Here is a 26,485-nt window from a genome sequence, read left to right as displayed (position 1 = left end):
AAATTGGTCATAGAAGTCTATTAGGGATAGAAAAGCCCTAAAGTGGGGGATAAAAGGTCTGAATCTAAGACGGATAAAATTAGAACTTTGCAATTATGCGCGTGTGTCCAACACGCACTGCACATGCATCTGCTGGTTACGGCCTGGCAGGGCCGGCTCCAGGCATGTTCCAATAGAGTGGCCGAACAGGGCGCCGCACTTTATGGGCGCCGCTAGCTCTGGCCACCATATTGGAGCCTGGAACCGTCACTACAGCTGCAGTCCGCTCGCCTCCCCTCCCTGCTAACCGGCGTCGGCCCGTGAGCCAACCAGAGCTCGCGGTCCGGCAGCTGAGGCTGATTGGCTGCCGGACCGCGAGCTTTGATTGGCTTGCGGACCGGCGCCTAACTGAACCTGTACACCGCCGCGGCCGCCGGAGGTTGAGGGCTCCTAGGAGAGGCGCACGCTGCGCTCTCCTCCCTGCCCTCCGCCAAAGAACAGCAACCTCAGCAACAGACGCGCTGACCGATGAGCTGCACGGGAGCAGGTGAGGGAGGGAGGGGGGGGGATATCTGGCACTGGGGACATGTCTGTCACTGGGGCCTGGGGGCATGGGACATGTGTATCTGGAATTGGGGGCATATCTGCACTGTGGGGGCACTTATGTATCTGGCACTGTGGGGGCACTTATGTATCTGGCACTGTGGGGGCATATCTGCACTGTGGGGGCACTTATGTATCTGGCACTGTGGGGGCATATCTGCACTGTGGGGGCATTTATGTATCTGGCACTGTGGGGGCATATCTGCACTGTGGGGGCATTTATGTATCTGGCACTGTGGGGGCATATCTGCACTGTGGGGGCATTTATGCATCTTGCACTGTGGGGGCATTTATGCATCTGGCACTGTGGGGGCATTTATGCATCTGGCACTGTGGGGGCATATCTGCACTGTGAGGGCATTTATGCATCTGGCACTGTGGGGGCACTTATGTATCTGGCACTGTGGGGGCATATCTGCACTGTGGGGGCATTTATGTATCTGGCACTGAGGAGGCATATCTGCACTGTGGGGGCATTTATCTGGCACCGTGGGGGCATTTATGTATCTGGCACTGTGGGGGCATTTATGTATCTGGCACTGTGGGGGCATATCTGCACTGTGGGGGCATTTATCTGGCACTGTGGGGGCATATCTGGCACTGTGGGGGCATATCTGGCACTGTGGGGGCATTTCTGTATCTGGCACTGTAGGGGCATATCTGCACTGTGGGGGCATTTATGCATCTTGCACTGTGGGGGCACTTATGTATCTGGCACTGTGGGGGCATATCTGCTCTGTGGGGGCACTTATGTATCTGGCACTGTGGGGGCATTTATGTATCTGGCACTGAGGAGGCATATCTGCACTGTGGGGGCATTTATGTATCTGGCACTGTGGGGGTATTTATGTATCTGGCACTGGGGACATGTCTGGCACTGGGGCCTGGGGGCATGGGACATGTGTATCTGGCATTGGGGGCATATCTGCACTGTGGGGGCACTTATGTATCTGGCACTGTGGGGGCATATCTGCACTGTGGGGGCACTTAAGTATCTGGCACTGTGGAGGCATATCTGCACTGTGGGGGCATTTATGTATCTGGCACTGTGGGGGCATATCCGCACGGTGGGGGCATTTATGTATCTGGCACTGTGGGGGCATTTATGCATCTTGCACTGTAGGGGCATTTATGCATCTGGCACTGTGGGGGCATTTATGCATCTGGCACTGTGGGGGCACTTATGTATCTGGCACTGTGGGGGCATATCTGCACTGTGGGGGCACTTATGTATCTGGCACTGTGGGGGCATTTATGTATCTGGCACTGAGGAGGCATATCTGCACTGTTGGGGCATTTATGTATCTGGCACTGTGGGGGCATATCTGCACTGTGGGGGCATTTATCTGGCACTGTGAAGCATATCTGGCACTGTGGGGGCATATCTGGCACTGTGGGGGCATTTCTGTATCTGGCACTGTAGGGGCATTTATGTATCTGGAACTGTGGGGACATCTGGCACTGTGGGGGCATTTATGTATCTGGCACTGTGGGGGCATATCTGGCACTGTGGGGGCATTTCTGTATCTGGCACTGTAGGGGCATATCTGCACTGTGGGGGCATTTATGCATCTTGCACTGTGGAGGCATATCTGCACTGTGGGGGCATTTATGCATCTGGCACTGTGGGGGCATTTATGTATCTGGCACTGTGGGGGGACTTATGTATCTGGCACTGTGGGGGCATTTATGTATCTGGCACTGAGGAGGCATATCTGCACTGTGGGGGCATTTATGTATCTGGCACTGAGGGGGCATTTATGTATCTGGCACTGTGGGGGCATATCTGCACTGTGGGGGCATTTGCTGGGGGGTATATTGTGTGTATCTGGCATTGCTGTGGGGCATGTTATGTGTAGCTGGCACTGCTGGGGGGCATGTTATGTGTAGCTGGCACTGCTGGGGGGCATGTCATGTGTAGCTGACACTGCTGGGGGGCATGTCATGTCTATCTGGCACTGCACATTGTGTATCTGACACTATACTGGAGACATTATGTGTATCTGACACTATACTGGAGACATTATGTGTATCTGACACTATACTGGAGACATTGTGTGTAAGGAACACTACTGTGGCTGTTATGTGTAAGGCTGCTAATTGTGTGCTTACTGGCGGTGTGAAAATATATTTATTAATAGTCTAATAATATAAAGTTATGAGTCCACGCCCACTTTTCCAGAGGCCACGCCCACTTTTCCTGGAGCGCGCGCATATGGGGGGGGGGGGGGGGCGCTTTTACATGTTCTCGCTCAGGGTACTAGTAGGCCTGGAGCCGGCCCTGCGGCCTGGAGACACATCGGAATTGCCTGGAGATCCAAGCAATTTTGATAGGCATACCTGGACAGGGACTGGGTTGGGTGGTTAATGGAGACGGGCATATCGGTAGCAATTTGGTGGTTCCAAAAGATGCAGTTCCACTGGCACCAGCGACTATGTTCCGACGGACATTCTGAGCAACCATACCATTATGTCTGATGGTGTCCAGTTGATGGTGCCTCTTTGTGTCCGCATTGGCGGATTCACCTCGTGGCCACAGCATTATAATAAAAACACAGTAGCGGCTGAACCTTGGCACAGCTGCTAATGCAAACGCATCCGCTCTGAATAACCCCCCCAAGTGATGTGGGATAATGGCGGCACAATATGCATAGAGCACAGAGAAGAGAAGGAAGAACAGGGAAATGAATTACAGAGAAAAGCAGCAGAGAAGTGAAAGATACAGAATAAAGAAAAGAACGGAAGAGCGAGATGTGAAAAAAAGTTTAGATAGTTAAAATAGTTGTCAGCAATCTGTCAGTAAGTGAATTATTATAATGTCAGTCATTATTTCAGTGAATTAGTAGTTAAACAATTATCTGTCAGTAACTGAAATAGAGTCTGTCATTTTAGACAGTAAATTAGTAGTTAAGTAATAAACTGTCAGTAGTTTACATATTTACTGTGATTTATAGATAGTTATTAGCTAAGCACTAACATAGTATGTTAGTAAGTGGAATATTGGCCCTCATTCCGAGTTGTTCGCTCGCAAGCTGCTTTTAGCAGCATTGCACACGCTAAGCCGCCGCCTACTGGGAGTGAATCTTAGCTTAGCAAAATTGCGAACAAAAGATTCTCAAAATTGCGAATAGAAATTTCTAAGCAGTTTCTGAGTAGCTCGACACTTACTCTGCCACTGCGATCAGTTCAGTCAGTTTCGTTCCTGGTTTGACGTCACAAACACACCCAGCGTTCGCCCAGACACTCCCCCGTTTCTCCAGCCACTCCCGCGTTTTTCCCAGAAACGGCAGCGGTTTTTCACACAATCCCATAAAACGGCCAGTTTCCGCCCAGAAACACCCACTTCCTGTCAATCACACTACGATCACCAGAACGAAGAAAAAACCTTGTAATGCCGTGAGTAAAATACCAAACTTCTTAGCAAATTTACTTGGCGCAGTCGCAGTGCGAACATTGCGCATGCGCAATTAGCGGAAAATCGATGCGATGCGATGAAAAAGAACGAGCGAATAACTCGGAATGAGGGCCATTGTCCAGTGAATTAGTAGTTAGACAATGATCTGTCACTTAGTCAGTGGCGGATCTAGACTTAACTTTTAGGGGGGGGCAGTTTAAGAATGATGACTCCTCCCCCTAATCATAGCTCCTCCCACTTACAAATGCCCCTCCCATTCACTTCTAAAATTTCCTATTGTTGCCATTACTATTAAAATGTTGCCAGATGTGGAGAGAACCCTGCGCACTGGTGATACGGACTGGCGAATCGCCATTCCTGCATGCATCTGCACATTCGTAGATCACACATGCACAATCGTGCAAGCCAGATTTGGACTACCAGTCCACTTTCAGAGAGAAAAAAGTGAAATACATTTATTTTAGCAGGAAAAAAAGCTTTATATAAATACAAATTTCTTTTAATAGCTCCTGTGATGGCATTAGTAATAGGACAACAATGGTACACATTATAGCACACGGTTTGAGCCGAAATTCACATTACAGTACACTCTATTAGCCAAAATTCACATTATAGCATGCAAAATGAGCCGAAATTCACATTATAGCACACAGAATGAGCCAAAATTCACATTATGCCACATGGAATGAGACAAAATTCAGGGAGAGTGACAGCAGGGACATAGGGACAGGGAGAAAGAGAGAGAGAGAGACAGGGGGTGGGATGAAGAGAGGTAAGGGTGGAGGGAAAGGGGGGGTCGGAGAGGGAAAGAAAGAAAGAGACAAGGAAGGGTGCAGAGGGAAAGGGGAGGAATAGCAAGAGGGGGGAAAAAGAGACGGAAGGGTGGAGAGGAGGGGGGGACCACATCTGACTGAGACCTATATTTGATAAACTGTATTTTTAGAGTTAGGATGAAAACTAGAATGTACTCACCCTGGGAGGGAGCTGGCAGCCGGGATGGAAGGAAGTCCAACGGGACGATCCGCGGCTGAATATTTTACAGTGGCTGCTGGTCTCGGGGGAGGGTCCAGCCACCAGGCAGGAAGATCAGGGTCATTGATGCTCAGGGAGGAGTTGAATCTGTGTGACAGCAGCTGCTGATGGGAAGTGTCCTAATCTCCCGCCCGGTAGCCCAATGAGCCCCTATCACCACAGTACTGCTACAGCCCCCCCCCCCCCCCCCCCCCCCAGTGACCTGCCAGGCATTTTGGTTGCCTGATGCCAATAGTGCCTGCAGAGACCGATACCGCCCCGACCCTTGCAGCATTGCCTGCATAGTACCACCCGCAGCACAGCTTAGTTGCTCCCCTGCCTCCAGTCACATCTGTGACTGAGGTAGAGAGTGCAGGTGCCAGCATCACAGTGGGGTATTCACAACTGTGCACCTCCGGAGCAGAGCTGAATAGTTTACCCCTGCTGCTGGATGAAAGAAATTATAATCTCTTATCTTCTTTCGTCCAGCAGCAGGGGTAAGCTATTTAGCTCTGCTCCGGAGGTGCACAGTTGTGATTATCTCACTGCGATCTCGGCACCTGCAATCTCTCTCTATCTAATTTAAACCACAAAATATATTTAAACAAGGGAGCGCTAAGAACAGGGTCAGTTTAAATCACACATTTATTACAATCCACATATAAACAGCAAATAAAATCAAGGATAATATCCGGATATTAAAACAATATAGTGCACTCTTTATTTAGTCCCATGCCCTGAGCTCGAATTAGTAATTGTCTATTCACACAGATAGATCCGTACAATCTCCACTGGTACGCATTAATTGTGTCCAATTGTAACCATGCTGTCTTGATAATTAATTGGCTTTAAACAAGGCAACCTTCTTATTATTTGTATCCAGCAAAAATGTATCAGTCACTGGAAGGCTCCTTAATAGATAGCAGTAGGGGGAGAGCGCTGTGTAGTAAATGGATGCACAGCGGTACGCTACGACCCCTACGTCCCAGCCGCAGCACGTCTTTTGAAAGGTTACTCACAGCCGCCTCTGCTTCCCTCGGGGTGCAGACCGTTTTGCACTCGGTCCTGCTGTTGCTTTATCCCCGGTCAGGTTTCCATTGCGCTGCGTGCGGTAGTGGGATCCGTTCGTGAAAGAGCTCCGGGCACCGGAATCCAAGTAGTGAACGCCCCTCATCTAATTTAAATGTCCGTGCCTCCACCCACCCTGCCTTAGTCTCATTCGGCTCCTCTCCCAGCACACCACAGTGACTGATGGTGCAGGAGAGGAGACTTTGGTGAATGCGCTGGAGCTCCGGCACTCGGCGGCTGTCCAATGTGCTCAGTCTGACAGGGCCCGGGCCGGAAGCAGCTGGCGTCACATGTTAAACTGCCCTGTAATGGGGTCCCCTGCGGAGAGCAGCCTGTGTCAGGTGGACGGGTAGCCGCAGCAGAGAGTGCGTGACGTCACTCACTGAGCCCTCCTGTGTCTGGCGCACAATGTCGGGCCGGCCCTGCGCTGATGATCGTCGCGCGGGACCCGGCCATCCATCCCGGTGCCGGTATGTTTAGGGGGGGCATTCGCCCTAATCGCCCCCCGCTAAATCAGCCACTGCACTTAGTGAAACATTTGTAATTTTAGTCATTAAATTGGAAGTCAAAAGTGTCTAGATGATTTTAGGGACTTGACTCTCTCACGTTTGGGGTCCGCAACAACACATTTTCGATGTGTCTTTGGGACAATGTGGTTTGCAAACCAACCAGAATTTGGGGCCATATTGATATTTCCCCTTGTGTTATGTCATTAATGTTCGTTCATCACACATAATATAAAAAATAATTTGGGCAGGGCCAGTGTTTTTCTTCAGTATAATATGATTGTAAATTGTATATCATTGGAATTTCATGGTGTGTAATATGTTGGCAGTTTATAAATAAATTGCAATATTTTAATAACATGCTAATAAAGGATCAGCTCAGTCATACTGCCCCACCCTCTCTTTCTGATGCTCCACTCCCTCTCTGACCGGTGCCCCCTCTGCTCCGCCACTTTATAAAGTGTATAACTAAATGGGGGGGAAATATTCACAAAACACATTTTGGGCCACCTTTGGGAAACCAGCCCTGTGCTGATAGCATTGGGGCTTATTCCAACCTCCCTGGTGCCAAGTGAAGGGCCCGATTCAACCTGATCGCTGTTGTGCGTATTTGCAGAGGGCTGCGATCAGACAGCCGTCGCCCATAGAGAGTGAAAACTCGCCCCGTGCAATTGTGCGATTGCATGTGTACACCGTGCTAAAACTTCGCCAGACAGCGGACATCTGCAAATCCATTCGCAACTCACTCACCATTGAATAATGTTTCCAGTCTGTGCAGTGTGTGCGTAGCCCAGGACTTGCTCCTACAGTGCAATACAAACAGGCTGATCGAGTCCGGAGCTGACGTCACACACCCTCCCTGAAACCGCATGGGAACGCCTGCGTTTTTCCTGACACTCCCAGAAAACGGGCAGTTACCACCCACAAACGTCCTCTTCCTTTCAATCACCTTGCAAATGCCTTGCGATCAAAATTTTCGCACAATCCTGTCGCTGTTTGGCGATGCGCCTGCGCATTATGGTGCATGCGCAGTCATTCGATAAATGGCCACTGTGCGATTTCGCACAATAGTGAATCGGGCCCGAAGATTTGGGTAATAAGATAAATAGTAGAAATGGAATCATTACTATGAGGCACTATAGTCATTATCTGCTTGTGCAGCCACTAAGTGTCAGCAGTCCAATGATTCCCAATATTGCTAGAATACAGTGGCACTTGTAGATCTTCAAGAGCCTTCATTCCATGACAGCCAGGATCAGGGGTGTATTTAGGTGTCCGAGAGCCCCTGGCAAAGTAAAGGACTGATGCCCCCCCCCCCCCATATTTGAAATAGGGAAGGCACGTGTGCCAAAAAAGGGCGTGGCCACTCAATAGTACCCCAATTCAAATTACACCACAGTAGTGTGCCTTACTCACATTACACAGCACAGTAATGTACATTATTCACGTTATGCTACACAGTAGTACCCCTTATACACATTATGCCACACAGTAGTGCCCATATATATGGGAAGGTTTGCACACTCTTGGGAAAGAGGGCGTGGCCTCACAATTTTATATTATGATATCAAACTATAAATATATAATCACACCCCCTACACATGCGCACACACACAATTAGCAGCCTTACACACAATACCCACAGTAGTTCTCATTACACATATAGTGTCAGATGCACATAATGTCCCCCAGTATAGTGCCAGTTACACATAATGACCCCAGTAGTTCAGTGCCAGTTACACATAATGCCTCCAAGTATAGTGCCAGATACACATATGCCCCCACAGTGCCAGATACAAATATGCCCCCACAATGCCAGATACACATATGCCCCCACCGAGCCAGACACTCATATGCCCCCACCGAGCCAGACACTCGTATGCCCCTACAGTGCCAGACACTCATATGCCCCCACAGTGCCAGACACTCATATGCCCCCACAGTGCCGGACACTCATATGCCCCCACAGAGCCAGACACTCGTATGCCCCTACAGTGCCAGACACTCCTATGCCCTCACAGTGCTGGACACTCAAATGCCCCCACAGTGCCAGATACACGTATGCCCCCACAGTGTCAGATACACGTATGCCCCCACAGTGTCAGATACACATATGCCCCCACAGTGCCAGATACACGTATGCCCCACAGTGCCAGAGACATGTTTGCCCCCATAGTGCCAGACACACATATGCCCCCATGTTGATTTTACTATTAAAGGCAGCACTTTTAGGAAGATTCACTTTTAGAGGTGACAGCTATCCCCCCACCCCCGTGTAGTTCCTCAACAGCAGGGATGCCCATTAATGATCAAAGAATGCAGCAGCAGCAGCCACTGTAATTGGCGCTGGGGTCCAGCACCGCACCACAATACAGACAAGAGCACCCCCCAGCAGCCGCTGCTGCATACTGTGATCATTACTGGGCATCCCTGCTGGTGAGGATCTACACGGGGGTGGGGGGATAGCTGCCAACTCTAAAAGTTAATCTACCTACTGCCCGCGGGTGGTACCTCTGGACGGCGCCCCTCCTCAGCTGGCGCCCGTGGCAAGTGCCATCCTGGCCAATAAGAAGATACACCCCTGGCCAGGATGTGCTGGTAGCTGTAGTGTCACATAGTAAAGCACATACAGACACATTTATTCATGTTATTATTTCTCATACGTCCTAGAGGATGCTGGGGATACTTCAAGAACCATGGGGTATAGACGGGATCCGCAGGAGACAGGGGCACTTTAAGACTTTGAATGGGTGTGAACTGGCTCCTCCCTCTATGCCCCTCCTCCAGACCCCAGTTAGATTCTGTGCCCAGTGAGACCGGATGCACACTGAGGAGCTCTCCTGAGTTTCTCTGAAAAGACTTTGTTAGGTTTATTATTTTCAGGGAGCACTGCTGGCAACAGTCTTCCTGCATCGTGGGACTGAGGGGAGAGAAGCAGACCTACTTCTGTGAGTTTCAAGGCTCTGCTTCTTAGGCTACTGGACACCATTAGCTCCAGTGGGTCTGATCGCTAGGTACGCCTAGATGCTCGTTCCCGGAGCCGCGCCGTCACCCCCCTTGCAGAGCCAGAAGTCAGAAGCCGGGTGAGTAGAAGAAGATCAGAAGACTTCAGTGGCGGTAGAAGATTTCAGTGACGGCTTTGAGGTACCGCGCAGCGGCCGCGCCGCGCGCCATGCTCCCACATACAAAGCGGCACTGCAGGGTGCAGGGCGCAGGGGGGGCGCTCTGGGCAGCATAAAACCTCAATAGCAACTGGCAGAAGAGTATACAGTGCCTGGGCACTAAATACAGACTCCCGCCAGTATAAATATATAAAAATAAGCGGGACTGAAGCGCGCCTTTAAGGGGGCGTGGCTTAGCCCTCACAGCTCTAACCAGCGCCATTTTCTCCTCAGAGAGATGCTGGTCCTTCCAAAACACTGCTGTACAGTTCAGAGTGAAAAACGAGAGGGGTGCACAGTTGTTTGGTGCAATATAAGTTAAAAATAAAGGCACACTATATCATGAGCGCTGGGGAAATGAGCTGGAAAACTCCTTCTGTGTTTCCATGACAGAATATACTGGGGTCTATCCCTTATAGCCAGTGTAATGTCAGTGGGTGTTTGGTACACGTGTGTCGGCATATCTGAGGCTGAGTGCTCTGCCACAAAGGGAATGACTATGTCGGCGCTGTCGACTCCTAATGGTACTTTGTAGTACATGTAAATAAATGTCAACATGTCAGTAGAGGTATATTTTTCCCAAGAGAAAACTATATGGGAGACACAGACGTGGGGGGTACCCCTTTCGGCACCAACACTATTGACATGATAATGCGATGCATATCAGAAAGAGCTATACCTATATGTATGTATAGTAAGGTTACATAGGTCTGTGGCATGATCACAGACGTGATAATATTTATGGAGGGAGTCACATTCATAGAATAGATTTCTCTCAGATCCCTCAGGATCGCAAAAAAATTATTTTGCCCAGTTACTACTCCCTGAGATCGAATCGAATTATCTTTCTTATGTCGACCATAATGTTTCCTGATCAGATACTCAAAATTGACATTCAATACCTGTTCATACACATTAGAACGTACTAACGTCACTAGGGACCCTGCTGCTCCTGTCAAAAGGATATATGTATACGTATTTCCTTCTCATGGATAGAATAAAGTGAGAGTCACCCCCTGTTCTGCATGGGGCCCTGTCACAAAGGATCGTATGCAGGAAGTTAGGTGATACTGTAATTATGTGTCTGCATGTACATTGATTATACTTGCATTACATGCTCATGGGGGAGTAGTTGGATGCTGGATATTCCTTAAGTTGAGTCATGTCTATATCATTGCAGCATACTGCCGTGCGACTACAAGGGATATAGGACTCTTGTTTTCGCGGGCCACTTCCATGGCGGTCTTGACTAGGAGGGCGTTGTGGATTCACCAATGGAATGCTGAGGCTGACTCCGAGAAGAACTGGAGTATCTTCCCTATGAAGGTGAAACCTGGTTTGGGGATGGCTTTGTTAAGTTGATCTCTGCAGATACCACTGGTAAGTCTACCTTCTGACCTATGTTCCCTCACAACGGTTGGTGACGCATTTTTGTAGGATGCAGTCATTTCGACCGAATGGATACGGTTTTCCCTTTCTTTGCAGGTAGAGGAAGGTGAAAAGGTAAGAGGTCAGCAGCCTTTTCAAGTTCGCAGAAGCAGAAATCATCCTCTGTTTCTACTACATCCACCGCATGTCGCTGGGTCTATCTTGCGGGAGCCCTCACCGGTGGGACCACGTCTAATACTCTTCAGTCAGTCCTGGAATGGACATGGACCAGTGAGTTTAAGAATAGAGTCCCAAGGGGGACTTACTGGAGTTTCCAGACGATTCCCCTCACTGATTTTTCAAATAGACCTTACAGATTCTCATCTGGACGGGGAGGTATTATGCGACGCCATACAAGAGTTGGGTCAGGATCAGGTCATTGTACTGCTGCCCGGTCACAAAAAAACAAAAAAAAACAAAAAAAACGGTCAGAACAATCCCTAAAATTTCTACTTAAGAAGTTGAACTACAAGATGGAATCTCTCAGGGCAAGGATCTCCAATCTGTAAAAGGAGAAAGAGGGTCTAAGGATGGTTTCTTCCGCATTAGGCTTACTTGGGTTTGCTATTCAGGATTGTCATTGCCAATTCACCGGAGTGATGGCGGTATGATGGTTTTCCTTCAATAGTAAGAGTCATTATTATTCTGTACTGAAATGCTCTCCTGAGTACGGCGAGGTCAGGGAACAAGTGGTGCAAAACGTTATTTTCTCCCTGACAGTTCTTCAACAAAGTGGTTGACTCCTGAACTGGCCAGAATCACTGTTGATCCCAACGACGTGGTGGTCGGCGTTGGGAATAATGTTAGATACAGAATTGTTAGATCCAGTGGAAAAGCTCTGAGCATCCAGAGTCGGTTCAGATCTGCAACAGTGTCAATCCATCAATACGTTCCATTGATGAAAAAGATGGTTGCGGCCTACGAGGCCATTCAGTGAGCAGGTTAAATGCCAGAGTGGTTTTAGCGGGACCAGTTGGACATGTGGTCCGGGTCTCACCTGCACATGCACCGGAAAATAATCCTATCTTCCAGGACAAGAATCTGTCTCCTGTGGTGGCTGCACAGTTCTCACCTCCTAGAGGGATGAAGGTTCGGGATCCAGGATTGGATCCTGGTGTCCATGGATGCAAGTCTCCGAGGCTGGGGAGCAGTCTTTCAGGGGAAAGAATTTCCAGGGAAAATGGTCAAGCCAGGAAGCTTGTCTGCAACAAACATTCTGGAATTAAGGGCTATTTACAACAGCCTTCTGCAAGTGGAACATCTTCGCGATCTGCCCGTCTTATTTCTGTCGGACAACATAACAGCAGTGGCGTATGTAGACCGCCAGGGTGGAATGAAGAGCAGAGCGCCAATGGCAGAAGCCACAAAAGTTTTCCGCTGGGCGGAAAGACATGTAAGTGCTCTGTCAGCGGTCTTCATTCCGGGTGTAGACAACTGGGAAGCAGACTTCCTCAGCAGACACGATCTCCATCCAGGAGAGTGGGGTCTTCATCAAGAGGTCTTTGCAGAAGTGACAAGTCGTTGGGGAATTCCTCATATAGACATGATGGCGTCTCGCCTCAACAGGAAACTTCTGAGATATTGTTCCAGGTCGAGGGACCCTTAAGTAATAGCAGTGGACGCCCTAGTGACACTGTGGGTGTTTCAGTCGGTATATGTGTTCCCTCCGATTCCACTCATTCCAAAAGTGATAAAGATCCTAAGAAGAACAAAGGTTCAGGCAATCCTCATTGTTCCAGACTGGCCAAGGTGGGCTTGGTATCCAGATCTTCAGGAACTGCTCATAGGAGATCCCTGGCCTCTTCCTCTATGAGAGGATCTATTACAGCAGGGGCTGTGCATGTAACAAGACACCGCGGCTTCGTTTGACGGCTTGGAGGTTGAGCGCAGGATCCTAGCCCGAAGGGGTATTCCCGGTGAAGTAATTCCCACACGGCTTCAGGCTAGAAAAGAGGTAACGGTGAAACATTATCACCGTATTTGGAGAAAATATGTGTCTTGGTGTGAATCCAAGGAGGCTCCTACGGAAGAACTTCGGCTAGGCCGTTTTCTCCATTTTCTGCAAGCAGGGGTGGATGTAGACCTAAAGTTAGGCTCAATTAAAGTACAAATTTCGGCCTTGTCAATTTTCTTTCAAAAAGAATTGGCTTCCCTTCCGGAAGGTCAGACTTTCGTGAAAGGCGGACTGCACATCCAACCTCCCTTTGTGTCCCCGGTGGCACCATGGGATCTTAACGCGGTGTTGCGGTTCCTGCAATCTCATTGGTTTGAACCTTTTACGTAAGGTAGAATTGAAATTCATCACTTGGAAAGTGATCATGCTGTTGGCCTTGGCCTCTGCAAGGCGGGTGTCTGAATTGGCGGCTTTGTCTCACAAGAGCTCCTATTTGATCTTCCAGGAAAATAGAGCGGAGTTGAGAACTCGTTAGCAATTTCTGCCTAAAGTGGTGTCATTGTTTCACATGAATAACCTATTGTGGTGCCAGGGGCTACTGACGCCTTTGAGGAATCGAAGTCTCTAGATGTGGTCAGAGCTTTGAAAATTTATGTAGCCAGAACGGCTCAGATTAGGACAATGGAGGCTCTGTTGTCCTGTATGATTCCAACGAGATTGGGACTCCTGCTTCCAAGCAGACTATGGCACGCTGGATCTGTAATACGATTCGGCGAGCTCATTCTACGGCTGGATTGCCGTACCAAAATAGGTGAAGGCCCATTCTACCAGAAAGGTGGGCTCATCCTGGGCGGCTGCACGAGGGGTCTCGGCATTACGGCTTTGCCGAGCAGTTACTTGGTCGGGTTCAAACACCTTTGAGAGGTTTTACAAGTTTGATACCCTCGCTGTTGAGGACCTCTTATTGGGTCAATCGGTGCTGCAGAGTCATCCGCACTCTCCCGCCCGTTCTAGAGCTTTTGTATAAACCCCATGGTTCTTGAAGCATCCCCAGCATCCTCTAGGACGTATGAGAAAATAGGATTTTAATACCTACCGGTAAATCCTTTTCTCTTAGTCCGTAGAGGATGCTGGGCGCCCGTCCCAGTGCGTACTGTATCTGCAGTTATTGGGTATGTTTACACACATGGTGTGTTGTGTGTAAGTCAGCCTGTTGCTGACGATATTCATGCCATGGCATGCATTATGCTGTTATTGGTTGTGTTTACACACACAGGTTGTGTTACGCTTTATGTCAGCGTATTGCTGCATATTCTTCATGCCGTCGGCTGGTGTTCTATTGAATGCCACGTTCTGCGGCATATTGGAGGTGTGAGCTGGTAAGATGCTCACCGTGGTTTATCAATAAATTCTTTCCTCGAAATGTCTGTCTCCCTGGGCACAGTTACTTAAACTGGAGTCTGGAGGAGGGTCATAGAGGGAGGAGCCAGTTCACAGCCATTCAAAGTCTTAAAGTGCCTATGTCTCCTGCGGATCCCGTCTATACCCCATGGTTCTTGAAGCATCCCCAGCATCCTCTACGGACTAAGAGAAAAGGATTTACCGGTAGGTATTAAAATCCTATTTTTTATAATTTATACACATTAAAATACCTGTCATCTTTCTCAAGTTGATGACTCGACAGTCAGGAAGTATTTCCCTCTTGCTCATAGTGGTGGCTGGTGTCTCCACTGAGTACAGCAATACTATAGTATTGTTGCATACCCTCCAACACATTGGCGTTTCTATAATGGGTGCAGTGTGTGCGGTGCACACGGCCCCTGAGTCCCAGGGGGGCCCACACCGCACACACTGCAGCCATTTCTCCTATACTTACCTTTCCGGAGTCCATTGCTGACCGTGTGTGGGCCCCCTCCTCTCCCGTAGCCGTCACGCTGCTAGCGCACTGACCACTAGAGACTCTGGGACAGTGCCAGAGTCTACAGCGCTCAGAGCTCTAGCAGTGGTGTAATGGTTACGGGAGAGCAAAGGGACCACACACGGAGTCTGCACACATGTCCCCTCCTCTCTAGAGACGCCCCTGGTGGGCACAATGGGGCCAGGGCCAGCAGAGGTAGGAGGAGGGGTGGTGAGATAGATGTGAGTATAAGGGGCATATGTTAAGGCTGGGAGGTTGGATGTCAGGCTCATGGAGTGATGGAGATGATTCCAGAGGTTAGGAGGGGCCTTGGTAACATCCTATGATCACACATACACAATACACTAGTACAGTGGTTTCCAAACTTTTTTGAATCACGGCGCCCTAGAATATCAGAATTTTTTTTCACGGCACCCCTAGGCCAAAAATTTCTTATTGAGAAATTTAGAAAGAAATATTACATTAAGTAGATTGCGTTTATATGTCATCCTTAGGGTCAGTTGTGTGGTGAGGGACAAGATTTGCTTCTGTTTGGCCACATATTTTATGACTGGCAGCCACCAGCACTGGTTTTGACCATGAATAATTTGAATTGGTCCTGGACCACCAACCCAGGGCACCCCTGCAAGTGTCCCGAGGCACCCCAGGGAGCCACGGCACACAGTTTGGGAACCTCTGCACTAGTACACAATATAACTATCAAACACTAAATAAATAATAATCTCTCCTCTGAAATAAATCCTTTACATTAGATGCGCATTGCCCCCAGAAACATAAAAGGGTTTTGCACCTAATTGTGTTTCACCTATCTAGGACCCCTCTCCAACATAGCCCATTTCATACCTAACTAGTAGCCACTATCCAGTGCTGATTGCCATGTCTGACAGATTTTCTGGGTCACCTCAGCCGTACCAGCCCCTCCTATCCCATTATTCTTGTCTTCCATTCCTGGTTCTCTTCTGTACAGTCGCTGCGTCACGCAGCTGCAAATGTGATGATCAATCAGTCTCTGATTTTATAGTAATAGATGTAATAGAGATGAATGGCAAATTCCGGGTCAAACATGCTCAGTAGATGTCGGAACTCTCAGGGAATGACATCACTGACACTCGTGGGAGGAATCAGACTACAGACCAACTGTCAATCACTGTAATGTAGCTGTTACTTAGCAACAGTGTTTGGTTACTCCCTTTGTTAGCAGCAATCTACAGAGACAGTGGTAAGATGGGGAACATTCCAGACGTGACGTTTATTAACAATCCAGTTACGTTATGTAACAGCCCAGCGATGTTTTGTAACTGCCCAGTAACATTAGGTATAGGGTTACCACCTCATCCCTTTAATTCTGGACACATATTAATTACACAGGTTCTGTGGCTGGCTGACTTCAAGACTCCATTTCACCTGGTTTTAATCAGCCACAGAACCTGTGTAAATATGTGTCCAGAATTAAAGGAATGAGGTGGTAACCCTAATTAGGTAACAGCCCAGCGACATTATATGACAGTACAGCGAAGTTATGTAACAGTCCAGTGACGTTATGTAACAGTCCAGTGACATTATGTAACAGTCCAGTGACATTATATAACAGTCCAGTGACATTATATAACAGTACAGCGATGTTATGTAACAGTCCAGTGACGTTATGTAACAGTCCAGTGACATTATGTAACAGGTTATGTAACCGGTTCCAGCTGGATCAAGCAAGTCAGATCACAAACGTGCAGACTGAGGTGATGGTGGTGGAGGAGGGTGTAGTTTTTAGCGTGTTTTGGATCTTTTTGTTTTGTTTTGTTTTGTTTTTATTAGAGGGGTGTTAGTGTGTTTTTGTGGGGGGGGGGGGGTTGTGGCTTTTTTATGCAGGAAGGGTGTGGATTATATTTTTTGTATGTTTTGGTGGGCTATATTTTTTGTTGTTGTCTTGGAAGAGCATAGGTGCCGCAAAGATGGCGCCGGAGCGCCTCAAGGGGGGGGGGGGGTCGCCAGGCGGCCCGCGGGCCGGCAGCATGGCGAAAGGGGGGGGGGAGGTATGCCCATCCCTCCCTTCACACACCGACCAGCAGACCAGCCAGTAAAGGCAGCGGGGGCGGAGCAGCTGGGGGGGATCATAAAGGGAAAGAGCAGGGGGGTAGGCAGCCTTTGTCCTGGAGAGTGCAGTGCTGAAGAGCCATAGCACACCACCTAGAGGATTTCCTGGGGGCAGGGCCGCAAGCTGCAGCGCAGCCAATTGCTGCGCGAACTATAGGTCATGCTGGTGGTATTCAGCGTGCCTATCGCACCAGAGAAACTGAGGGCCCAAGACAGTTTTAGCATCCAAGGGTTCAATGCATCGATATTGGCATACAATAGGAGGCTAGGAAGGTTTTTCCTAACTAACTGCTTTGAAGCGTTGGCCCACGGGCTGCCGGCAGCGGAGACGCAGAGAGGCAGCTGGTTCCCGAGGGTTTGTAACCATTGAGTTTCGCATTTAGCATGCTACTGGTTTTGTTAGCAGAAGTTAATGGAAATGCAGCAGGATCCAATGGGGGGCAACCGTTGATGTTAGCATCAGAAGTTAGGAGGATAGAACGGTTTGCCTCTTCTAGCTATTTCTCGTGAGTTAGGCCCGGGCGGGGGTAGGGAGATAAGCTGCGGCAGCATGAAATTTATCACTGCGGTTTCTTAGTCAGGAACAGTGCAAGGCACGTTCAGAAACAGCCAGGGCACCTGGTCAGGTTTGGCAGTTTTGTGACATGTGAAGCACAGGCAGCTGGCAGAGATGCAGGAATCAGGGAGTGCCCAGCAGGGGCCAAAGCAGTTTGTCTTGCCAAGTAGCTGGCCGGGAGAAAGGTGGCATGATGGTGGCCGCCAACAGGCGGGCTAGGGGCATAAGGGGCCACAGGCTGGCCAGCTTGTATGTCGAAGCCAGACAGAGGAACAAGGGAGCCAAGTGCCAGCAAGCGAGGAGGGGAATCAAATACTTGAACCGGCAGGTTGGGAACCGGGGCAGTCGGAGTGTGTCCCCTCCCCCCCCCCCCAATCCCGGGTAAGGAAACTGGACTCCCGCAGGAGAGAGCGCGGCGGTGCCAAGTAGTGGGAATCCCACCCACCCCTTTTTGAATGTATAATTTCTACTTTATGCCAGTCAATGAGCTAACCAAGGATGTGGCGATAGTAGATGTGTTCTCAGTAGCAGAGGCCATGGGCATATGGGCCCACAAGATGACCAACAGGAATATCCAATTATGCTACAGGAGTGTGAGGGGAGTGCAGGTGGTAAACAAGCAGCGTGCATCACCCCGCATGTAGGCAAACTGCTTAGAAGGCTAGCGTTGGTGCCACAGTGTCACGTTCAGGACAAAGTCCATTCAAGAGGACAGTAGGATATGGAAAAAGTATGCGACTCTGGAAAAGGCACCAGTTCCAATCTACAGGGAGGTTAAGCCCTGACCCCTTCCCTCCCAAAAATAACAGAGTACAGGCGAGCAACACGTGACGGCAGCAGCCTTGTTGGTAGCTGGACACATCCATCTGCCCAGGGACAATTGTCAGGTCATAATATGGTGCTCGATCGCTCGGGACTGAGGCTGCAATATCAGCAGCTAGCACGGGATGCTAGGTAGAGGATTACAGCATTCGGGCGGAGTGCAATATTTACATAGCAGGCGACAGGTCCGCACCAAAGGTCCTGTGGCATGATTGCAAGGGGCTTTAGCGGTAGCGGTACAGGCAGAAAAAGGAGGTTATTGCTATACCTAGGGGAGGCGACCTTTGGAGAGTCCCTGGACCTAATCGGTTAGAAGGGGGGACCAGGAGCGTGGGAAAAGAGTAAGGGCATGCTGCAAAATGGTTTACGGTGCACCATGACTCCAGGTTGCCTTGGCAGGGAGCCTGGAGAGGAGCGGGCAGAGAGGGAGCCCCGAAAAAAATAGGGGGTGCAGCCGTAAAATGAGGTGCAGCGCTGCCAGGAATGCAAAGGGGCGTACCGCACAAAGACATCAGCAATAAAACATAGGGCAGGTACAGGGGGGTCAGGAGGCATTTGTCAGATACTGGCACTGACATGAAAAATAACCCGAGGCAGGAGGTGCAAGAAGGCAGAGGGGTAGGGTGGGTTGCAGGGTGAGGGCTTCGGTGCTGAGGCATGTCTGAGAACCTCGTGTGGTGGGAGAAAGCGGTGCGCAAGGCATGGTGAAGGGGGGAGCCAGCTGAGGTATGCAGATTCACCCTCGGTGAATGGACGCACGCCCGGCTCCAGCCGTGGACGGTTGGGCCCGTGAGCTGCGCGCCAGGAGAGCGTGATATGCACCGAAGGGGCTAGTTCCCAAGGGGGGCGTTGCCGCGGTGCCTACTGGGTAGGCAGGGCACGCCCCAGGAAAAATGGAATGAGTGGGTAACACATTCCACCTTGCTCACCACTTTTCTGTCCATGCCCTGCAACCTTGTAAGGTGGTATATTAATAAACTGTGGCCAGTGATTTTACCCAAAGCTTTGCCTACGTGTCTAAGTTATTTTAGATTAGAGTGCCGGTGCTTAGGGATGCGGTAGGTCGACCTCTCCCCCTTATTTTGTTTGTTATTTTTGCAGGGGGGTTGGGTTGTATAGTCTTTATTTTTTACTTATATTTTACGAGTAGGGGGCTTGCTTTTTGTGGGTTTTTTTACTGTATGTGTATGTTTTTTTTATTATGCAGTTGTTTTTTATGGGTTTTTTTTAGCAGATATGTATTTTTTTAATCAGAGTAATTATAATAACTAGCTGAAGTACGTGGCGTTGCTAGGGTTTAAGTCTTTAAGTTATTAAGTTATCAATGAGTTGGATGTAACTGTCAACATATTAAAAATAAGTAGCAGCTCTTCCAACACACCCATGAGGTGGCTGACCAGTGTAGTTTTTGTTTTTGGGGTGTCGCCAGTAGCCCTAATCACCATCTTTCTTTTCTGTTCAGTTTTTGTATATTTTTTTTTGTGTTTTTTCTTTATTTTTGTTTAATTTTTTTATTGTTTTGTATTTGCAGATATGTATTTTTCGTGTGTTTTTTCTTTATTTTTGTATTTTTTTATTTGTTTTGTATTTGCAGATATGTATTTTTTGTGTTTTTTTATTTTTGTGCGTTTTTTTGTTTTGTATATGCAGAAGTGTATTTTTTGTGTTTGTTGTTAATTTTTTTTTTTTTTTTTTGCAGATGTGATTTTTTTACTAATACATACGACTAAACAATCTATACCAAAAACCAGCCTTAAATTTGCCCGCCTTCTGGGTCGGGCTAGTGCCCACCGGCTGGGCAGGGCTAGTGCCTCCCGGCTGGGCAGGGCTAGTCATCACTGTCTGGGCCGGGCTAGTGTCTGCCGGTTGGGCCAGGCTTGGGTCCACCTTCTGGGCGGGCCTTGGGCCCACCTTCTGGGCCAGACTTGGGCCCAACTTCTGCGCCGGGCTTGGGGCCGACGGCTTGTCTCGACTGGGGGCCGATGGCTTGGCTCGGCTAGGGCCCTCTGGCTTGGACAGTTGAGGGCCCGCCAGCTTATTTGGGTGAGGGCCTGCCAGCTTGACAGGACGCCTCGCTGCTGGCTTACGTGAGCACCGCACCACTGCTTGTTCTGGGCGCGGTGCTATATATCTGTATGGAGACCAACATGGTATTTTTGCAACACCTGCTTTTGGCATCTTCTTACTTTGAGCACTGAACAGTTATGGCAGGAAACTGCCTGGGGGGTGATATTTATAGCCTCAGCCTTTCCAGCCATTCCAGACAGTTCCAGCCGGTTCCAACTGGTTCCAACCAAATCAAGCAAGTATGATCACAACCATGCAGACTGAGGTGATGGTGGTGGAGGGTGTGTTTTGTGTTTTTGGGGGGGCTTTTTTTATGCAGGAGGGGGTTGGGTTATATTTTTTGTATGTTTTGGGGGATTTGTAACACTTTTTTTTGAGGAGGACAGTGGGTTGTATTTTTTTGTTTTGTTTTTGTCTTTTTTATTTTTCTTGCAGGGTAGTGGGTTGTATATTCTTTATTTTTTATTTATTTTTTACAAGTAGGGAGCTTGCATTTTTTGTGTTTTCTTTATTTACTGTTTGTATGTTTTTTTAATTTACAGATGTGTTTCTGTATGTTTTTTTGCAGATGTGTATTTTTTGTGTTTTTTCTTTACTTTTGGTTTTTTTATTTTTGTTTTTTTGCAGATGTGTTTTTCACTACAGGTTGAGTCTCCCTTATCCAAAATGCTTGGGACCAGAGGTATTTTGGATATGGGATTTTTCCGTATTTTGGAATAATTGCATACCATAATGAGATATAATGGTGATGGGACCTAAATCTAAGCACAGAATGCATTTATGTTACATATACACCTTATACACACAGCCTGGAGCTCATTTTTGCCAATATTTTTTATAACTTTGTGTATTACACAAAGTGTGTCTACATTCACACAATTCATTTATGTTTCATATACACCTTATACACATAGCCTGAAGGTCATTTAATACAATATTTTTAATAACTTTGTGTATTAAACAAAGTTTGTGTACATTGAGCCATCAAAAAACAAAGGTTTCACTATCTCACTCTCACTCAAAAAAGTCCGTATTTCGGAATATTCCGTATTTCGGAATATTTGGATATGGGATACTCAACCTGTATTACATAATACAAAACCATAGTGAACAAATACTAGCTTTAGAACGGCCCGCGGCTGGGCAGTTTAGTTTTATTTTAATGTTAAAAAACAACAAATACACAAATAGACACATGTATTAAAACGTAGATATACACATTTAGAAGAAAGCAATCATATGTGAGCTGACAATATGGTGAAATATTAGATTTATAACTGTAATTTAGTAAGAAAGATTCTCTATGCATATAATCCTGCAGTCACAGTAGCCTAATAAATAAATAATAGATATAAAATTCCTACATGGATGTACTTTATAGGCCAGAAAGAGTAAGGTCAGCAGCAGTAATTATTATTGGTAGAAAGCAATATAAGGTACAAAGCCTGTGCGCTCTTACATGAAAGACACTCTACACTGAGTCACACAGCGACAATCTCAGGCCAGATATGACTGAGCCAGCAACACTTGGAAAGGCTTTCTTACTGTTACAGCCTTGCCCCTAACACATGGCACGGAAAGTTTGGTAAAGTATCATTGTTATAGAGCACAGCAGGAGTAAAGACATGTTTAGGAAAACAGATTTAGCTGTCATATAAGTATAGGAAACACATTGTTACTAGCCAATCAACATCTCAAAGATAAGAGGGATAGTATAGCAGCATACACTTACTGTAGTGTGAGAGATGAACAGCTGCTGCATATTGTGTGTCGCTAGACAGGGAGCACGGTGCACAATCTAGGTTACACAGGCAGAAGACAGGTCCGATACTATTGACCCGGGCCATACATCACTATACTTAAGGGGGGTACACACGGAGAGATCCGTGCTTAAAATCTAAGCAATCTTGCTAGATTGCTTAGATTTTAAGCACGGAACTGCCGTGTGTATGCCCTCCAGCGATAGCGATGCGCGGCCCCGCGCATCGCTATCGCCGATGCTAGATTGAGCTGCATGCAGGCTCAATCTAGCGGGTCGCTCACTTCACCGTTGTGTGAAGTGAGCGGCCCCCCGTCGGCTTTCCCCCTCGCTCAGCACATCGCGCTGTGCTGAGCGGGGTGAGAGATGTGTGCTGAGCGGTCTGTGTTAAGATCGCTCAGCACACATCTCTCCCGTGAGTACCCCCCTTTACTCTGTAACTTCATACCAATTCCTTTGCTACATAACACCTAATCCTCTGTAACTAGTAGCACTGACGATATGGCAGTAACTGCCTGGAGGTGAGAATAGACAGGGCCATGGGACAGCTGACATCACAATGGGCCTGATGACATCACAATGGGGTCAGGGGCCAGCTAACATCCCATGCCATGTGATATATGACCATATAATCCTATGTAACTAGAACACAATTTTGCAAACCAAGACACAAATTTGAGGGAACAAGCAGAAAATGGAGGAAAAAGTATGCAGTATGGGAATTGCACCATATGGCACAAATGGGATAGATGTATGAGGACACATGGGACATGGGATATGGGTGGGCACCATTGGCGTTTCTATAATGGGTGCAGTGTGTGCGGTGCACACGGGCTCCTGAGTCCCGGTTGGGCCCACACCACACACACTGCACCCATTTCTCCTATACTTACCTTTTCGGAGTCCATTGCTGACCGTGTGTGGGCCCCCTCCTCTCCCGTAGCCGTCACGCTGCTGCTAGCGCACTGTGCCAGAGTCTACAGTGCTCAGAGCGCTAGCAGCGGCTTGATGGCTACGGGAGAGGAGGGGGCCCACACACGGAGCATGCACACGGGTCCCCTCCTCTCTAGAGATGCCCCTGCCTCAACATGACCCATTCCATTAGGTACAAAATGCTCTGTTCCTGGACTTCCTTGCCAGTGGTGGCTCGACAGGTGGGGCTGCAGCATAGTCAATATTCAGATAGGGGAGCCACACCAACTGCTGCCCCAAACTGCCAGACATTGCCTTCCGTGACCTATTGGCAGTCGGTGTTGCGCCCCTATATAAATTTTGGACTGTGCTGTAGCCCCACCTCTGCAACTGCCACTGGCAAAGAAATCCAGGAACAGAGCATTTTATACCTAATGGAATGGGTCATGTTGGAGGGTATGTTGTTGTGTTAGGTAGGGTGGCCCAGCACTCCCCCAGGCCATAGCCACGCACACTATATGGCAGTCACACACCAGTACATTGCAGCTGCTCCTCCGTGTGCCTTTTTTTATTGTACTAATGTTGGCATGTCAACGTTCTCTGTTATCAAATGTAGTGTGGTTATATGGATCAGGGTGGGGCTCAGTTTCAGGGGTCTATTCATGAAGCAGTGGAAAGTGTGGAGAAAAAAGCCAGTGGAGAAGTTGCCCATGGAAACCATTCAGCTGCTTTGTATAATTTTATAGTATGCAAATTATAAATGTTACTTCAATTCTGATTGGTTGCCATGGCCAACTCTCCACTGGCTCACTTCTCCAGACCTTTCACTGCTTCATGAATAGACCGTGGGATTGGTATGATATGCGACAGTCATAATGTTGACATCCATCGCATTGACGTGAAAATGTCGATATGCTCATAATGTTGACATTGACCAGTAGAAGTGATGAAATGTCAACATGTTAGAATGTCGACATCATCTCCGGTTGCCCTGCGGTTACTTACCTTCTCCTGGCAGCTGCAGCGGCCCCAGTGGTGTCTTCCGGGTCCCGCGATCAACCCTCCATCTACTGCCTAACCCTAACCTCCTCCACAGCCTAACTCTAACCTTCCCAGCCGCAGTCTAACCCTAATGTCGGCATTCTGACAGTGTCAACATGCCACCTGTTGACAATCTGGGAATCTCAACATGTTGCCTGTCGACATTTTAACAACAAAACTACCGACATTGCTGGTCATTCCGAGTTGATCGCTCGCTAGCAGTTTTTAGCAGCCGTGCAAACGCTAGGCCACCTCCCACTAGGAGTGTATTTTAGCTTAGCAGAAGTGCGAACGAAAGGATCGCAGAGCAGCGGCAAAGTTTTTTTGTGCAGTTTTAGAGTAGCTCAAAACCTACTCAGCGCTTGCGATCACTTCAGACTTTTCAGTTCCTGTTTTGATGTCATAAACACGTCCTGCATTCGCCCAGCCACGCCTGCGTTTTTCCTGGCATGCCTGCGTTTTTTCGAACACTCCCTGAAAACAGTCAGTTGACACCCAGAAACGCCCACTTCATGTCAATCACTCTGCGGCGGCCAATGCGACTGAAAAGCATCGCTAGACCCTGTGTGAAACTTCATCACTGTAATAGTACATCACGCGTGCGCATTGCACCACATGCGCAGAAGTGCCGTTTTTTTAGCGAACGAATACAGCTAGCGATCAACTCGGAATGACCCCCATTGTGCTGTCAACATAATGAATTACTCTTGTTATATAATAGCGACAGTTGCTATTGTGGACCTTTTGACTACATCGCTTTTAAAGTTAGTACAGTACGTATGTGAAAGAGAAAAAGAAGACGCATGATCCTGTGCATATATTTATATAAACTAGAAATATTACAGCCCTAAAAATAAACCTGCAGAAATGACTGCGTGCCCCACCCAACACTAATCCTGTATATATAAGCTACTGTAAGTGGTGCTCAGACAGGGAGATTTGCTTACACAAGAGGCATTAAGAGGCTATATACAGCGCAGACTATTATGTACAGTGGAAAGTGCTGGTTAGTTTTTGAATTGGGTGTAAATATAATCAAGTGGCCCTTCTTGCCTGTCTGTCATTTCTGTATATGTGTACAAGCCTAACCAAGAACTTGTATTCATAGGGGTACATGTATCAAGCCTTGGAGAGATTTAAATTGTAAAGCGCAACATAATTTGCTGAGCTATATAAGAAACTGTTAATAAATAAATAATAATAAATAAAGTACCAGCCAGCTTCTAACTGATTTTATAAGCTGCGTTTGAAAAATGACAGCTAAGAGCTGATTGGTTGTAAACACTATCTCTCTCCACTTTATCTCTCTTCAAGGTTCCCTCTCTCATAGGCAAATGCAGAGGGGGGTTCCGGTTGCATGGAGACCCCCCTCCTCTTGCCAAGTGGCTCAAATTATGACAATAATAGCAATGGTATGTAAAATGCTTTCTAGAGCTGCCACCACATCATGCAGTTTAAAGGACAGAGCAGAGCTGCTGCACATGCCCAGTTTGCTGTGTGTGGATCTGAGGCTCAATCATTGCTCTGGACCAGAGAGTAGCTACCAAGAATAAGGAGACAGGAGCCTTACCATGAGGTGGGAGAATGTGTGCTTAGAAAATACAGTTCTGTCTCCTACTTGTTCTATTATGTATGTGTATTTATTTATTATGGTATGTTTAACCTTTCCTGACCACTTATTTATATTATTAGAATATATTTGATACAGCCTATACTATAGACCATCTATAGTGTTAAATATTAATACTGTATGCTATATAGTATCCAGTGTATATATAGACCAGTGCTTGCATTAATGTCCAGAGTTATTACTAGGTTCTTCTGCCACTCCCGCACTGCTCCAATGTTCCGCAGAGTGAGAGATTGTGAACTGCCAAGGGCGTAACTACCATAAGTGCAGGGAGTGCAGCTGCTATGGGGCCCAGAGCTGGGAGGGGCCCACCTTCCCTGTCAAAGTTACATGTGTTATATGCATTTTTTGCCATTGGGTGGTACGTAGGGGTCCTTTCAAACTTTTTCCTTGGGGCCTGCAATATATCTAGGTATGCCCCTGGACCTGCTCATTGTAGTGTGGTTTAAAATGAACTGGAGGGCATTTTAATGTTATATAATATGAACCGGGGCACTGTAATGAGGCACAATATGAATGGGGAGCACTATATATCATAATGTGAAGTGGGTGTACTGTGCGGCATAATGTGTACTGGCAGCTCTGAAATGTGACATAGGGTGATCTTAAGCACTACTGCGATTCATA

Source organism: Pseudophryne corroboree, chromosome 8, assembly GCF_028390025.1.
Source record: "Pseudophryne corroboree isolate aPseCor3 chromosome 8, aPseCor3.hap2, whole genome shotgun sequence".
NCBI classification, from domain to species: domain Eukaryota; kingdom Metazoa; phylum Chordata; class Amphibia; order Anura; family Myobatrachidae; genus Pseudophryne; species Pseudophryne corroboree.
Note: the sequence above shows the minus strand (reverse complement) of the source record.